The following is a 17,874-nucleotide window of genomic DNA, read 5'->3' as shown; positions in this document are numbered from 1 at the left end:
AAACTTCTTGCTTAATCATGTGATCCAGTTATATAATCTGAATTTTAGAGGCAATTAATTTACCCCTGAACCTGCTAGTCCAGGGAAGTTGCTTTAGTTGCAAAGCACTGACAGACGCAAACTGCACAGCTTAAGAACATCAAGGGAAATATTTTTTGTGGGTGTAAAATTTAATGAGTAGATATGTCTAAACGAGGCTGGACAAGCAGTTTTACGAATTTCTTTTATGATTACCATGAGTTTCGGTTTTGTTGCAGGAAAGAGGATCAGTTGCTTGTGAAGTGTTGAGAAGAATGTCCTCGAGGCCTGTGGTACAACTTTGCTCTTTGGGGTATGTTCAGTTTCATTTAGAATGGGAGCCTAAATGGGAAAATAGTGATACCAATCAACGTAGCATCACCTAAATGTAATTGGGGTAAGGATTTCTGAGTCTCACACAATAGTGCAGTGCCAGTGCAGCAGCAGCATGAGAAGCCAGCGCAAGATTGCAGAACAAACTGGCCCAGGGTCATAAGTACAACATTAAATTACCATGGATGTTAGAAGTTGGAAGCAAAAACAGAAAATGCTGGAAGTACTCAGCAGGTGAGGTTGTTTATGTGGAGAGAGAAACAGAGTTCTGATGAAATGGCCTACTTCTACTCCTAATTCATATGTTCGTATGCATGTTCCAGTATTTTCTGTTTTTACTTCAGAAATATGGATGTAGAACATCAGAGGCAGCTATCTGTGCACGTTTAGAAGGCCAGTGCTGATCAGCTGCAAGATCTATGTAACACATTTTATAACCTCAGGACATGCCAAAGTGTTCAAAGACAATAATATAATTTGTAAAGTTATTGCAATTTAGGAAACATGGCACCAATTGGCAAACACCAAGGTCACACAAACAGCACAGTGATGTTGGTTGAGGGGTAAATGTTGCCAGCAATTGTTGCCTGCTCTTCTTCAAATAGAGCCGTAGGGGGCGCGATTCTCCAGCCGGATTGTGTTCTCGCTTGAGCGCAACCTTGGCGGAGAATACCAGGTGAGCCTGCAGCGAGCCTCCCGACAGGCTCTGTGCATTCCAGGATTGTCCCAAGTCCGGCGAGATGTTGGAGTCAAACCCTGCCCCAAATGGGCAGGACCAAATGACGCTCACAGAAGTAGGTCGTAAACCCACTTACGACCTACTCACGCGGGATTCACAGAGCTCTCTCGATTTTTCAGCCTCCCCAGGAAAGCTGCAGCCGGGCGCCGATTAGTGCTGATCCACACAAACGTAGGCCCGGCAGAATGGCAGCTGCAAAGGGTGGCAGTGTAAGGGTGCCCCAGTGCCAGGGTAGCAATGACAAGGGCCAGGGGGTGAGGGGGGCTATGCCCATGAAATGGGGGTGGAGGCAGGGTTTGAAGGGTGGGGGAGTGCAGGGCAGGTAAGTACGGGCCTCTGGGAGATTGAATGGGTGATGGGTGGAGGTCCTAGAAGAGAGAGGGTGCTGTAAGGGGGCTTGGGGTGGTCTGAAGAGGGGGGACCCCCAGGGACCCCCATAGCGGGGTGTCCTCACTTGGGGGCTGTGGGGTAGTATCCATGTGTATGGGGGGTGACATTGCCCATGGGTGAGGGTGTGGGGGACCCACAAGCTCACTTAGAGATCAGGGCACCCTTTCAAAATGGTGGCCTGATCTCTGAGTTTAGTGCTAAAAAAATTCTAAGCGTGGGCTAAACCGGTGAGAAACTCCCCAGGTCCCAAAAAAGTGACTAAGTGTAATTGGATAAAAATGGGGAACTCACCGGCAGAGCCGGTGGGAAACTCTCTGAAAAACCTGCCACAAACTGGGCAGGATTCTCCGATCCTGGGGCTAAGTGTTGATGCCTTACGACGGCGTCATCTGCCCCCTAGGAACAGCAGTCCTGTGCCGCACAGGGGGCCAGGATGGCACTGGAGTGCTTCACGCAGCTCCAGTTGACGATACAGGCGCCAGCACGGCCGGCGCGAGTTCCCGCATGGGCGCCACGACGAGTTTGCGCATGCCTGTGGGTTGCCTTCTCCGCGCCGGCCTCCGATCAACATGGCGGAACCCTACAGCAGCCCGGCACGGAGGAACACATGCCTTTCCTGGGATATGCCCGCCCACCGATCGGTCGGCCCTGATCTCGGGCCTGGCCAACGTGGAGACCCCCCAGAGTCGGATCACCCCTCCCCCACACCAGGACGGCCCCCGGAGCATGAACGGTGAGGTCCCGCCAGGTAGGACCACATGCGAAACGTGCCGGCAGGACTCGGCCGAACTCGGCGGGCATTCGGCCCATCGAGCGTGGAGAATAGATGGGGGGGGGGGGGGCGGGTGTGGTAAACCACTGTTACACCTGTATTAGCTGATGTAAGGTAGGACCTGTACTACAGGTTTGCCAGCAGTCCCTGTTTGCTGGCTCCGCCCAGTCGGCGGGATATAAATAAGCGTGTCCTCATTCAGCAGCCATTTTGCCAGCTGCTGTGGGAGCAACTCATCTTAGAGCAATAAAGCCTCAGTTGTATCCAACTCTAGTCTTTGTACAATTGATCGTGCATCAATTTATTGCTCTAAGGTTTTCTAAAAGATGGACCTCTGAATCAAACCGGATCGCCTGCAGCTGGATCCACAATCAAGCGATGCCAAAAAAGACTTTAATCACTGGCTAGCTTGCTTCGAGACGCATATCAACTCAGCGACCACCCCTGTTTCGGAGGCTCAGAAGATACAGACCCTGTACTCAAGGTTGAGCTCCAACGTGTTTCCGCTGATCCAGGACGCCCTGAACTACGCTGAAGCCATGGCGCTCCTCAAAGAAAACTACGTACAGAAAATGAACATGCTCTTTGCCAGGCACGTACTCGCCACTCGCTCTCAACACCCTGGTGAGTCCATAGAAGACTTCTGGCGGGCCCTAATCCCGCTCGTCCGGGACTGTGACTGTCAGGCCATTACGGCCACCAAACATTCCAACCTTCTTATGCGGGACGCGTTCGTAACGGGGATTATGTCGGACCTCATACGTCATCTTCACCTCCCAGGGCCACGCGCGGCCAGTGGGCGCCGCCATTTTCTCCCCCCAGTCCACGTGTGGCTCATGGGTGTCGCCATCTTGTCCAATCCCCGCTATGTACGGCCCATGGGCGCCGCCATTTTGTACCCCGCAGGAACTTCAGGCGCTGCCATTTTGTCTTCCCCACGGGACATGGACACCGACAGCATCCCAGGACCTGGGCCCCCAGGCTCCCCATCATCCGAAGTCAGCGACGACCGACCACGACTCGCCTCAGTAACGATCGACCAGTCTCGTCCGCACAACCTAGCCACCGCATCGACCAGTGTGAAAATCAACGGCCACGTGACCTCTTGCCTGCTGGACTCGGGAGCACCGAAAGCTTCATACACCTGGATACAGTAAGGCGCTGCTCCCTCGCGGTCCACCCCGCCAACCAAAGAATTTCCCTGGCTTCCGGATCCCATTCCGTCGCGATCCGGGGATTCTGCACGGTCACACCCACGGTCCAGGGCGTAGAATTCAGCAGCTCCGCATCTACGTCCTCCCTAACCTCTGCGCTGCCCTGCTCCTAGGCCTTGACTTCCAGTGCAATCTCCAGAGCCTAACCCTCAAATTCGGCGGGGCCCTACCACCCCTCAGTGTGTGCGGCCTCACGACCCTAAAGGCCGATCCGCCTTCCTTCTCCACCAATCTAACCCCGGATTGCAAACCCGTAGCCACCAGGAGCAGACGGTACAGCACCCAGGACAGGACCTTCATCAGGTCCGAGGTCCAGCAGCTGCTTCGGGAGGGCATCATAGAGGCCAGCAACAGCCGCTGGAGAGCCCTAGTGGTAGTGGTTAAAACTGGGGAGAAACACAGAATGGTCGTGGACTACAGCCAGACCATCAATCGGTATACGCAGCTCGCGCGTACCTCCTCCCACACATATCTGATATGGTCAATCAGATTGCACAGTACCGGGTCTTCTCAACGGTAGACCTTAAATTTGCCTACCACCAGCTCCCCATTTGGAAATCATACCGTCCATACATGGCCTTCGAGGCAGACGGTCGTCTCTACCACTTCCTCAGGGTTCCCTTCGGCGTCACTAACGGGGTCTCGGTCTTCCAAAGGGAGATGGACTGAATGGTCGACCAGTACGGTTTGCGGGCCACCTTCCCGTACCTAGACAACGTCACCATCTGTGGCCATGACCAGCAGGACCACGATGCCAACCTCGCCAAATTCCTCCACACAGCCACTCTCCTCAACCTCACCTACAATAAGGCGAAGTGTGTGTTTAGCACGACCCGCTTAGCCATCCTCGGCTATGTGGTCCAGAACGGAGTTCTGGGGCACGATCCCGACAGCATGCGCCCCCTCATGGAGCTTCCCCTCCCTCACTGCCCCAAGGCCCTCAAACGCTGCCTGGGGTTCTTCTCATACTAGGCCTAGTACGTCCCAAACTATGCGGACAAGGCCCGCCCACTCATTCAGTCCACCCACTTTCCCCTAACGGCCGAGGCACAACAGGCCTTCGCCCGTATCAAAGCCGATATAACCAAGGCCGGGATGCATGCAGTAGACGAGACACTGCCTTTTCAAGTAGAGATCGACGCATCGGACGTCGCCCTAGCCACCACCCTCAACCAGGCAGGCAGACCCGTGGCATTCTTTTCCCGCACCCTTCATGCCTCAGAAATTCGGCACTCATCCTTCGAAAAAGAGGCCCAGGTCATCATTGAAGCTGTGCGGCATTGGAGGCATTACCTGGCCGGCAGGAGATTCACTCTCCTCACTGACCAACGGTCGGTAGCCTTCATGTTCAATAACACGCAGCAAGATCAAAAACGATAAAACCTTGCGGTGGAGGATCAAGCTCTCCACCTATAATTACGAGATTTTGTATCGCCCCGGCAAACTCAATGAGCCCCCAGACGCCCTATCCCAAGGTACATGTGCCAGCGCACAAGTAGACTGACTCCGGGTCCTGCACGACAGCCTTTGTCACCCGGGAGTAACTCAGGCTTTGTGTGGGCGGGCAAAATCCCGCGAGTGACGAAAGTGTTGCTGGAGTCCAGTCGGGAGGATAGTGGGTTGGTGCTGCTGAACTTTTGCAATTACTACTGGGCGGCTAATGTAGCCATGATCAGGAAGTGGGGGAGGGGTCGGTGTGGGAGTGGATGGAGATGGCGTCATGTAAAGACACAAGTTTGGAGCACTGATATCGGCACCTCTTCCGTTCTCGCCGGCTCGATACTCCACAAGTCCGGTGGTGGTGGCGGCTCTGAGAATCTGGGGGCAGTGGAGAAGATATAAGAGAGTGGAGGGTGCATTGGTTTGGACCCCGATTTATAATAATCATCAGTTTGTACCAGGTAGGCTGGATGGTGGGTTCCGGAGATGGCAAAGGACAGGAATTAGGTGGATGGGGGATCTATTTATAGATGGAAACTTCCCCAACTTGAAAGCCTTGGAGGATAAATTTGAATTGCCAGCAGGGAATGGGTTTGGGTATCTGCAGGTGCGTACGAGACTTCTTGAGAAGGCTGCTGCTGCCACGGGGGTTACAGGACAGAATAGTCTCCAGTGCCTGGGTGGGAGAGGGGAAGGTATCAGATATTTACCAGGAACTTTTGGAATCGGAGGAAACTCCGGTGGAGGAGCTTAAGAGCAAGTGGGAAGACGAGCCAGGAGGAGAGATGGAGGCGGGTCTGTGGGCGGATGCCCTAAGCAGGGCTAATACATCCTCATCATGTGCCAGGCTTAGCCTGATACAGTTCAAGGTAGTCGACCGGGCACATATGATGGTGTGAGCAAGTATTTTGAGGTATAGGACAGGTGTGCGAGGTGCGCAGGAAGCCCAGCAAATCATGTCCACATGTTTTGGGCATGCCCGAAGCTTTTGCATTGTTTCGCTAAGGCAATGTCCATGGTACTCAAAACACAGGTGGTGACGAGTCGGGAGGTAGCGATCTTTGGAGTGTCGGAAGAGCCGGAAGTTCAGGGGGCGAAAGAGGCCGACATCTTGGCCTTTGCCTCCCTGGTAGCCTGGAGACGGATCTTGTTAATGTGGAGGGACTTGAAGCCCCCGAGTGTAGAGACCTGGGTTGGTGACATGGCTGGGTTTCTCAGCCTTGAGAAAATAAAGTTCACCTTAAGAGGGTCAATGGTTGGGTTCACCCGGAGGTGGCAGCCGTTCGTCGACTTCCTCGGGGAAAATTTAAAATGTCAGCAGAAGCAAAATTCCAAAGTGGGGGGAGGGGGGGGGGAAGAGGGCCTGATTGTTGTTTTGTGGGTGGGGTGTGTGAAGATTGTGATGTGGTGGAAATGTTTATTGTGCCATGTTTATCATAGAATCATAGTATTTACAGTGCAGAAGGAGGCCATTCAGCCCATTGAGTCTGCACTGGCTCTTGGAAAGAGCACTCTACCCAAGGTCAACACCTCCACCCTATCCCCATAACCCAGTAACTCCACCCAACACTAAGGGCAATTTGGACACTAAGGGCATTTATCATGGCCAATCAATCTAACCTGCACATCTTTGGACTGTGGGAGGAAACCAGAGCACCCGGAGGAAACCCACACACACACGGGGAGGATGTGCAGACTCCGTACCGACAGTGACCCAAGCCGGAATTGAACCTGGGACCCTGGAGCTGTGAAGCAATTGTGCTATCCACAATGTTACCGTGCTGTCTGGTCACTGTTTATGTCGCTATTATTGTTATTATAAAAACTTGCAAATACCCTAATAAAAATATTTTTTTAAAAAGCATGTGAGCCCAGTTTTCCATTATTGAAAAACTTTAAATTGTGTACAGTGGCAGTTATGAAAATAAGATTCTGGGATGGAACACCTATTTTTCCCATGGTTGCTACTCTGTGGTGTATACTGATGGAACCATCAATTCTACGGACACGTGCTTGTAGGATTAGAATAGCGGTTTTAATATACCTACAATAGAGCCAGCCTGTTCGCCGTTGAATTTTCGATGAACTGGCTGGCTGGCTCTGTGGCACGGATCTTTATACAGCAGCTCCAGGGGGAGGAGTTCTGGGCGGAGCCAAGGGGGAGCCCAGTACAAACTCTCGAGTATTCCCAGAGCTACTCCCCCGGTGGTCAGGTAATGTAACTGCACTTACAATATCGGTACGTATATACAATGGGAACAGAGTGACATTGGTAACTTATAACACCGTGTGAATCTTGTTCACCACATTCACCCCCTGTGAAAAAAATCAAGTCCGGCAGGGGTGGTGGCTCACAGAGTTAGTCTGTCCGGTGGATGAATTGTTCGTTGTGATCTGCGGAGCACCGTGGTTGCAGCCTCTTGCAGTGGCTGGGTGGGTGTTGTGAGCTGGGGTACGATGGCAGACTCCGGGGCGGGTCTCGTCCAAACTTCATACACCTCTGGCTCGACCGGAGACTGGGGGCAGGCTGGTGCTGGCGCGTGGAACAGGTGGGGCGAGCTTGCGGGATCGGGGGCGCGAGGGGACGGCAGCATAGGGAATGGGGTAAGGGGTTCCTCAGTGGTGGTGGTGGGGGGGCTGGATCCAGCGGGTGCCAGGTCCCAAAGGGATACTGTGTCCTGGCGGCCATCCGGGAACTCGACGAATGCGTACTGGGGGTTGGAATGGAGGAGGCGCACCTTTTCAACAAGGGGGTCGGTTTTGTACGCCCTGGCGTGCTTCCTCAGGAGAACCGGGCCTGGTGTCCTCAGCGATGCCGGAAGTGAGACCCCCGTGGTAGTGCCCCTAGAAAAAATGAAGAGCCGCTCGTGAGGGGTTTGATTGGTCGCTGTACAGAGGTGGGATCTAATTGCGTGGAGCGCGTCTGGGAGGACTTCTTGCCATTTGGAGACTTGGAGTTTTCTAGACCGGAGGGTCAGTAGGCCAGTCTTCTAGACCGTCGCATTCTCCCTCTCCACCTGCCCTTTCCCCCTGGGGTTGTAGCTGGTAGTCCTGCTCGAGGCGATGCCCTTGTCGAGCAGGTACTGACGCAGCTCGTCGCTCATAAAGGACGAACCCCGGTCGCTGTGCACGTAGCTGGGGAACCCAAACAGGTGAAGATACAATGCAGGGCCCTAATGACTGTGTGGGAGGTCATGTCGGGGCACGGAATGGCAAAAAGGAATCGGGAGAACTCGTCTATGATGTTGAGGAAATAAATGTTCTTGTTAGTGGAGGGGAGTGGCCCTTTGAAATCGATCGCAAGGCGTTCAAAGGGCCTAGAAGCCTTGACCAGGTGAGCCTTGTCTGGTCTATAGAAGTGCGGTTTGCACTCTGCACAGATCGGGCAGTCCCTGGTGTCCCTGGTGACCGCTTTTACCTCCTCGTTGGAGAAAGGCAGGTTTCGGGCTCTGATGTAGTGAGCGAGCCGAGTGACCCCTGGATGGCAGAGGTCATTGTGGATGGCTTTCAGACGGCTGATCTGCGCGCTGGCCCAGGTGATCAGATCGGATAAAGACCCTATCCTGTAGGCTGTATCACCTGCTGTGAGTAGCTACTGGTTTGCAATCTGGAGTGAGATTGGCGAAGAGAGGAGGGGGGGAGTTGCGCAGCATGGCTAGGCTGCAGATGGTGAGTGGGGGCAGGGGCCCACCGAAACTGAGGGTGAGGCTCTTGAGGTTGCACTGGAAATCCAGGCCTAATAAGAGTGGCGCGCAGAGGTCGGGCAGGACATAAAGTTTAAATTTAGAATAACTAGCGCCCCGAATTGTGAGCGTAGCGATGGTTCGTCCTTGGATTTGGACTGAGTGGGAGCCCGAAGCAAGGGCGATAGTTTGGCTCACAGGAAAAATAGGAAGCGAACAGCGTCTTACCAGCTCTGGGTGTATGAAGCTCTCGGTGCTCCCGGAGTCAAAGAGGCATGGCGTGCTGTACCCGTTGATCTGGACCTCCGCCATCGAACTTCGTAGGTGCTTGGGGCGGGATTGATCTAGGGTGACCGCGTTGAGTTGCGGGCCGTGTGATGGGTGCCCGGGGAAGTCGTAGTCTTCTGAGTGGGCATCCGGTCGAGTAGATGCCGGTACGTTCTGGCGAGCTTGATGCAGGATCGCTGTGCTGAGTTGCGGGCCGCGTGATGAGTGCCCGGGGAAGTCGTAGTCTTCTGATGAGCTATCTGAGCATGGAGATGCAGATGGGGCCCGTGGATCGCACGTGGTGAGCGGCGAGGAAGATGGCGTCCAAGATGGCGGCCCCCATGAGTCGCACGTGGCCGGCCGCATGGTGGGGGTTTGCCAAGATGGCGGCTCCCATGGATTGCACGTGGCAGGAGGGGGCGGAGTCGGAGCGTAGGCCACAGAATTTCGGGCCCCGCGGGCCCGCTGGTGCTGGGAGCGATTTGTTCTCTCTACTGGGGAGTTAGAAACTGGGGCCCTTTTCGCGAGGCAGACTCTGGCATAGTGACCTTTCTTCCCGCAGCTGCTGCATGTTGCGGATCGGGCTGGGCAGTGCTGCCGCGGGTGCTGGCTTTGTCCACAGAAATGGCAGGCTGGGGCAGCTGAGTAGCTGGCTGGAGCAGCTGAGTAGCTGGCTGGGGCAGCAGAGTAACTGGCTTTGGCAGCGTGGTAGCTGGGGGCCGTGCGGCACAGGCCTGGGGGTGTTGTTGGTCGGGGGCCCACGATGGGGTCGCGGGGTCCGCGGGAAACGAGGTGAGGCTGCGGAAGGAGACTTCCATTGTGGTAGCAGCCGCCACAGTAGTGTCTAAGTCTTGGGCCCATTTTCCAGCAGCCTTTGGCGCACATAGTTTGATCTGAGGCCCGCTACAAAAACATCCCGCACAGCAAGCTCCCTATGATCGGCCGCGGTAACGGCCTGGTAGTTACAGTCATTGGAAAGATTGTTAAGTTCCCGTACGAATTCAGCTAGTGTTTCTGTCGGCCGCTGACGGCGAGTCGTAAACACGTGGTGTGCATAAACCTCGTTGATGGGCCTAACGTACATTTTGTCCAATATCGCCAGCGCTGCGGTGTAAGAACCGGCCGGGTTTAGTTGCGTGGAGATTCTGTGGCTTACCCTCGCGTGCAGTAGGCTGAGCTTTTGTTCCTCCGTTGTTCCAGCGGTGCTGGCTTCTGCCAGGTAGGCCTTAATACATCTCAGCCAGTGGGAGAAAATTTCTTTAGCCTCTGCATCCTGCGGGTCGAGTTCTAGGCGTCCGGGCTTGAGGGCTGCTTCCATGATTTACTTCGACTGTTTCGTAAGTATATTAAATTGATGGAACCATCAATTCTACGGACACGTGCTTGTAGGATTAGAATAGCGGTTTTAATATACTTACAACAGAGCCAACCTGTTCGCAGTTGAACTTTCGATGAACTGGCTGGCTGGCTCTGTGGCACGGATCTTTATACAGCAGCTCCAGGGGGAGGAGTTCTGGGCTGAGCCAAGGGGGGAGCCCAGTACAAACTCTCGAGTACTCCCAGAGCTACTCCCCCTGGTGGTCAGGTAGTGCAACTGCACTTACAATATCGGTACATATATACAATGGGAACAGAGTGACATTGGTAACTTATAACACCGTGTGAATCTCATTCGCCACATATACCACTAACTGGGACTTTCCATGTGCATGGTTGTCAATGGTGCTAAAGATCCCTGAACACATTGGACTGAATCTCCAATGTGGCAGTCTGAGGTGGTGGGGGGAAGTATGAGAGGGAAGGATGGATGTCAAGGGTAATTTAAAATAAAGGAGGTTCACAAAGAACAGCAAATTTTGTGTGCACCGCACAAACATTGGCGGGGACACTGGAAGTGAGGATTAGTGGCCTGGAGGCACAATGGACAAGAGGACCAGGGGCGGGCAGGTGGGTGGAAGGATGTTGTGGGGGTAATGAGATGCCAATCTCCATGTCACCTGACTGAAAAGCAGTTGCTGGTGCCAACCTGGCAGGCAGTGGGGACTTCCGGCTGCGGTGATGCGGAGCTAAGCCGCATGTTTGGTAGCTCCCGCTATTTTTGGTCTTTTGGGCTCTTTTAAGGGCCCGCAGCGGTGCTGGTTGGACTTTTCCCCGGGTGGAAACGCATCCACTGTGCTTATCTGCCGGTGGATGGACTGGACCAGGAGCGGAGCGGTCAAAAAATCGGCTTTGGAGCACAGAAAGGTGCGAGGCAGGAAAAACAAGATGGCGGTGGGCGGGGAACCGGCAGCGTGGCAGCAGTGGGCGCAGGAGCAGCTCCATCGCTGCTTCAGAGAGCTGAAAGCTGAGATCCTGGAGCCGTTTAAGGCCTCGCTGGACAAGCTCATGGCGACTCAGACGGCTCAGGGTGCGGAGATCCGAGAGCTACAGCAAAAGACCTCGGAGAGCGAGGACAAACTCCTGGGCCTGGCAGTGAAGGTGGAGTCACACGAGGCACTTCACAAGAAATGGCTGGCAAGGATGGATGAGATGGAGAACCGTTCCCTTCGGAAGAACCTGCGGATTCTGGGCCTCCCGGAGGGGCTGGAAGGCTCGGATTTGGGGGCCTACGTTGTTGTGATGCTGAACTCGTTAATGGGCGCGGGGTCGTTCCAAGGACCCTTGGAGCTGGAGGGGGCCCATCGAGTGCTGTTGAGGAAGCCCAGGCCGTACGAGCCGCCTAGGGCTGTGCTGGTCCGTTTTCACCGCTTCGTTGACCGTGAGTGTGTGCTGAGATGGGCGAAGAGGGAGAGGAGCAGCAGGTGGGAGAACGTAGAGATCAGGATCTATCAGGACTGGAGTGTGGAGGTGGCGAAGAGAAGGGCTGGTTTCAATCGGGCGAAGGGAGTGCTTCATAGGAAGGGGGTGAAGTTTGGCCTGCTACAGCCGGCTCGCCTCTGGGTCACTTACAAGGACTTCCAGCTCCACTTTGATTCTCCGGAGGAGGCCTGGGCCTTTGTTCAGGCAGAGAAGTTGGACTCAAACTGAGGACTGGGGAGGCTGGGGAATGATGTACATAGTCCGGAGGCTCTGTCCTCCTTGGTATCCTTTCATTTTTATTGGTTGTGTTTGATGTTGCCTTTTTGCTGTTCTGCTTTTTCGCTTTTTGGGGCTGTTATTTATTTATTGGGGTGCTTTTTTGTTTTTTCACTGGTGGAGGGTTGGGGAGCTGTTCGGGGTCCCGCTGGGTCATGTGCCCGTCCTTTTCCCGCGTGTTGGGTCGGGTGGGCGGGGTTTGGGATGGAAGCGCGGGTTTTCTTCCCGCGCTGGAGGAGAAGGGGGCGGGGCCGGCACTGGGAGGGGGGATTGGTGGTTGTGTTGCATCGGGGGGGGGGGGTTGTCGGGATGGCGGGAGCAGCCGGGGTCAGCAGGAGTCGGCTGACTTACGGAAGTACAATGGTAGGGGTTACGCAGCTAGGGGGGGCCCTAGCTTGGGGGGGGTTGGGGGGGCTCGGGGGGGGGGGGAAGTAGGGGGGTACCGGGTTGCTGCTGCAGGGGTCGTAGGGGAATGGCTGGTGAAGGGGGAGGTTGGGAGGGGGGGGTCTGCCACAGTCGGGAACGGGCCTGGGGGGTTCTCCGGGCATGTGGTGAGCCGAGGGAGAGCTATGGTTGACCGGAGCAGGGGGAGGGGGAAGACCCCCCCAGATTCGGCTGGTCACATGGAACGTGAAGGGGCTGAATGGACCGGTGAAGCGATCCCGGGTCTTGGCGCACCTGAAGGGGCTGGGAGCGGACGTGGCTATGCTCCAGGAGACGCACCTTAAGGTGGCGGATCAGGTGAGGCTGAGAAGAGGCCGGGTGGGGCAGGTGTTTCACTCGGGGCTTGATGCGAAGAATCGAGGGGTGGCGATCTTAGTTGGCAAGAGCTCGTCATTTGTGGCGTCGAGTGTGGTGGCGGACAGTGCAGGGAGATACGTAATCGTGGGTGGTAGGCTTCAAGGGGAACGGGTGGTTCTGGTTAATGTGTACGCCCCCAACTTGGACGATGTGGGCTTCATGCGGCGAATGCTGAGCTGAATCCCAGACCTGGAGATGGGCGGCTTGATCTTGGGAGGGAACTTTAATATTGTGTTGGATCCGGCTCTGGATCGTTCGAGGTCAAGGACGGGCAAGAGGCCGGCGGCGGCCTCAGTGCTGAGGGGGTTCATGGATCAGATGGGAGAGGTAGACCCTTGGAGGTTTTTGAGGCCGGGGGTAGGGAGCTTTCCTTTTCTCCCATGTCCACAAGGCTTATTCCCGGATTGACTTTTTTGTCCTCAGCAGGGCTAATCTCGAGAGTGGTGGGGGCGGAGTATTCGGCGATAGCTATATCTGACCATGCCCCGCACTCGGTGGACCTGGAGTTGGGGGAGGGGAAGGATCAGCGCTCGCTGTGGAGGTTAGATGTGGGGCTGCTGGCAGAGGAGGAGGTATGTGGGCGGGTCCGTAGGAGCATAGAGGGGTATTTGGAAGCCAACGACAACAGGGAGGTGCAAGTTTTGGTGGTCTGGGAAGTGCTGAAGGCGGTGGTTAGAGGGGAGCTGATATCAATTCGGGCGCACAGGGAGAGGGGAGAGGGCTGAGAGGGAGAGGTTGGTGGAATAAATGGTACGGGTGGACAGGAGGTATGCGGATGTCCCGGAGGAGGGGCTTTTGAGGAAGCGTCGCAGTCTCCAAGCGGAGTTCGACATACTGACCACCCGAAAGGCGAAGGCGCAGTGGAGGAGGGCGCAGGGGGCGGTGTATGAGTACGGGGAGAAGGCAAGCCGGATGCTGGCCCACCACTCCGGAAGCGGGAGCCAGCGAGAGAGATAGGGGGAGCCACAGATGCAGGAGGAAACCTGGTGCGGAGTGCTAGGGCTATTAATGGGGTGTTCAGATCCTTTTATGAGGGGCTGTACCGGTCGGTGCCCCCTAGGAGGTGGGCGGGATGGACCGCTTTCTGGATAAGCTGGAGTTCCCAAGAGTAGAGGATGAGCGGGTGGAGGGTCTGGGGGCCCCAATCGAGTTGGAGGAGCTGATGGACGCGCTGGGGAGCATGCAGACCGGGAAAGCACCGGGGCCTGATGGGTTCCCGGTGGCGTTTTACAAGAAATTCTCAGATCTGCTGTGCCTGCTGCTTGTGAGGACCCTGAATGAGGCGAGGGAAGGGGGGGGCTCTGCCCCCGACGATGTCTAGAGCAATAATCTCACTGATCCTGAAGCGGGATAAGGACCCCCTCCAGTGTGGCTCCTACAGGCCGATTTCGCTTCTCAACGTGGATGCAAAGTTGTTGGCTAAGGTATTGTCCAGGAGAATGGAAGATGTGGTCCCGATGGTTATTCATGAGGACCAAACGGGGTTTGTGAAGGGGAGGCAGCTGAATGTCAATGTACGGCGGCTTCTCAATGTTATGATGATGGCATCGGCGGGGGGGGGGGGGGGGGGGGGGGGGGGGTCTATGTGGGGAAGAGTGAGCTGTTTGTGCTGCACCTGGAGGACCAGGAGAGGGAGATAGGAGAGCTCCTGTTGAAGAGGGCGGAGAGGAGCTTTAGGTATCTTGGGGTCCAGATAGCTAGGAGCTGGGGGGCCCTGCACAGGCTAAACTTTTCGAGGCTGGTGGAACAGATGGAGGAGTTCAGGAGGTGGGATGCGCTGCCACTCTCTTTGGGGGTAGGGTCCAGTCAGTTAAGATGACGGTGCTCCCGAGGTTTTTGTTTCTTTTCCAGTGCCTCCCCATATTGATTCCGAAGGCTTTTTTAAAGAGGGTTAATAAGAGTATTCTGGGGTTCGTGTGGGCGCGGAAGACCCCGAGAGTGAGGAGGGTATTCCTGGAGCGAGACAGGGAGGTAGGTGGTCTGGTGTTGCCCAACTTGTGTGGGTATTACTGGGCTGGGAACGTGGCAATGATTCGCAGGTGGGTGATGGAGGGGGAGGGTGCCGCATGGAAGAGGTTGGAGATGGTGTCCCGTGTGGGCACGAGTTTGGAGGCATTGGTGACGGCCCCGCTCCCACTCCCCCGGCAAGGTATTCTACGAGTCCGGTAGTGGTGGCGTCCCTCAAAATTTGGGGGCAGTGGAGGCGGCATAGGGGGGAAGTGAAGGCCTCAGTGTGGGCCCCGATACGGGGCAATCACCGGTTTGCACCAGGGAGAATAGATGGTGGGTTTTTGAGTTGGCATAGGGCAGGCATCAGGCGGATGGGGGACCTTTTCCTCGACGGGAAGTTTGTGACTTTAGAGGAGTTGGAGGGGAAGTGGGGTCTCCCCCCTGGGAATGCTTTCAGGTATATGCAGATTAAGGCGTTTGTTAAGCGGCAGGTGGCGGAGTTTCCGCTATTGCCGCCAAGGGGGGTTCAGGATAGGGTGCTCTCGGGGACGTGGGTCGGCGAGGGCAGGATCTCGGCAATTTATCAGATGATGCAGGAAGAGGAGGAGGCCTCGGTGGAAGAGCTGAAAGCGAAGTGGGAGGAGGAGCTGGGGAAAATATCGACGATGGGACGTGGGCGGACGCCCTGGGGAGGGTGAATTCGTCCTCTTCTTGCGCACGGCTCAGCTTAATTCAGCTGCATAGGGCGCACATGACTGGGGCCAAGCTGAGCCGGATCTTTGGGGGAGAAGACAGGTGCGGGAGGAGTTCGGGAGGCCCGGCGAATCACACCCACATGTTTTGGGCGTGTCCGGCGTTGGAGGGGTTTTGGAAGGGGGTGGCGGGGACTTTGTCCAGGCTGGTCGGTTCCAGGGTGGAGCCGGGCTGGGGGCTCGCGATCTTTGGGGTAGCATCGGAGCCGGGAGTGCAGGAGGCGAGAGAGGCCGGTACCCTGGCCTTTGAATCTCTGGTAGCCCGGCATAGGATTCTCTTACAGTGGAGGGACGCGAAGACCCCGAGCCCGGAGGCCTGGATCAATGACATGGCCGCATCAGGCTGGAGAAGGTTAAGTTTGCCCTGAGGGGGTCGGTACAAGGGTTCTTCCGGCGGTGGCAGCCCTTTCCCGATTTTCTGGTGTAGGGTTAGAGGTAGTCAATCTCAGCAGCAACCCGGGGGGGGGGGGGGGGGGGGGGGGGGGGGGGGTGCAAGGGGGGGTGGGTTCGGGGTTAGTTAAGGGGGTTTGTTTTTGCGATGGTGTGTTTGCTATTTTCTTCTTTTTTGCATTGTTATTAAGTTATTAATTTATCGCTTTGTACTGGGGGGGACATCTCTTTCTGTTTATTTTTACACCTTGTTTACTTTATTGTTGGGAGAAAATTTGTTGTTGAAAAATTTGAATAAAAATTATTTTTTAAGAAAACCTGGCATGCAGTGCTGCCTTATTCATCAGGATCCCTGCAACAGCAGCACTAAGGTCTTCACTGGCTGTCATCTGGACTCCTCCACCTCTTTGACTGCAGTGAAGACCCCTGAGCATCAAAGGCTTAACTGAGAATCCAAGGAGTGGTTGGGAGGCTGCAGCCAACATGTCAGGGGGCAGATATCAGGTGGCCCTTTGTTATAGTGATACCTCAATGCAGGTTCTACACCAGGCTGCTAGAGAAAGGAAGGCGATCCTCTTTCCCAGGGACAGCAAGAAGAGACTCTCCTGCCTGACCAGACAAGCCTGGATGGAGATTGCAAAGGAGGTCAATAGCCTTAATGATACTCACCGAACCTGGCCGCAGTGCCACAAACAGGTCAATGGCTTGCTTCACTCAGCCAGGGTGGGTCACCCCATACCATTTTCCTCTTTGCAGATTTCAGTTGAAATGCGGTGATGAGGAGGGTCTGTAGCAAGGGGGTGAAACAGCAGCATATCCCTCTGAAGCATAGCAGTATGAGCATCAGCAAGCTCTATGTCCTTGCTGACTCCCACTGGGTGACCAGAAGCATGGAGGAAGTATTTGGGAGCTCCCATAATGTGCCAAAGGACTACCCTGGAGCGCACACTGGGCATATGGAGCTCCATATCAGACATTGTTGGGATGAGCTGATGGGCCGCCCGTAATCTTTGTGTTTTCTCATGCAGCTCCCAGCACTCCAGAAGGACATCAGAGATTGGGGGCCATCGGTCCACCTCTTAGGGAGAGGTGGGATCCGCAGAGGGTGTACTGTCACATTATTCCCCCAATCTTCCACTACCATAGAACAGAACATGGAACATACAGTGCAGAAGGAGGCCATTCGGCCCATCGAGTCTGCACCGATCCACTTAAACCCTCACTTCCGCCCTATCCCCGTAACCCAATAACCCCATCTAACCTTTGTGAACACTAAGGACAATTTAGCATGGCCAATCCACCTAACCTGCATGTATTTGGACTGGAGTCTTTGGACTAGCGCAGGTACTCTCATGTTGATGAGTGCGTGCTTGTGATTAGATTCAGTGTCAAAAGCTGATGAGTGTATCACCAGCACACCAAAGCAGCTGATGGAGGCTATGACAACCAAGGTCATTGACAGTCAGAGGACTGTGGGAGGCCAGGCCCATGCTGATGACATGCCTCCAAAATGGGCAACATGGGGTCGTATGCTGGAGTTTCACCGCGAGGTAAGGGAACATTTAGAAGAGCTTTCAGAGGACCTGCACACCCATGCACAAATGATAGGAGAGTCAATCCAGATCAAGAATGCTGCCATGTCATTCTATTGAGGTAATGACCTTTTCCTATTAAATTTGAAGAATGAATACTGTGTTGGTCCCGTCAGAGGAGAAGAGGGAACAGCCTGTATGTTACCTTGCCGACCATTGTCATTGGCTGGTACTGATCTATAATACTGGAGATGAGAGAGGTGGCATTCACTGACATTCACTGGTATTCACTGGTACTGCCAGCTGTTTATCCCATGAAAATGAAATGAAATGAAAATCGCTTATTGTCACAAGTAGGCTTCAATGAAGTTACTGTGAAAAGCCCCTAGTCGCCACATTCTGGCGCCTGTTCGGGGAGGCTGTTACGGGAATCGAACCGTGCTGCTGGCTTGCCTTGGTCTGCTTTCAAAGCTTTCAAAGCCTGCTTTCAAAGCCTGCGATTTAGCCCAGTGAGCTAA

Source organism: Scyliorhinus canicula, chromosome 10, assembly GCF_902713615.1.
Source record: "Scyliorhinus canicula chromosome 10, sScyCan1.1, whole genome shotgun sequence".
Lineage (NCBI taxonomy): Eukaryota > Metazoa > Chordata > Chondrichthyes > Carcharhiniformes > Scyliorhinidae > Scyliorhinus > Scyliorhinus canicula.
The sequence above is the reverse complement of the archived record's forward strand: the minus strand, read 5'-3'. Positions refer to the sequence as shown.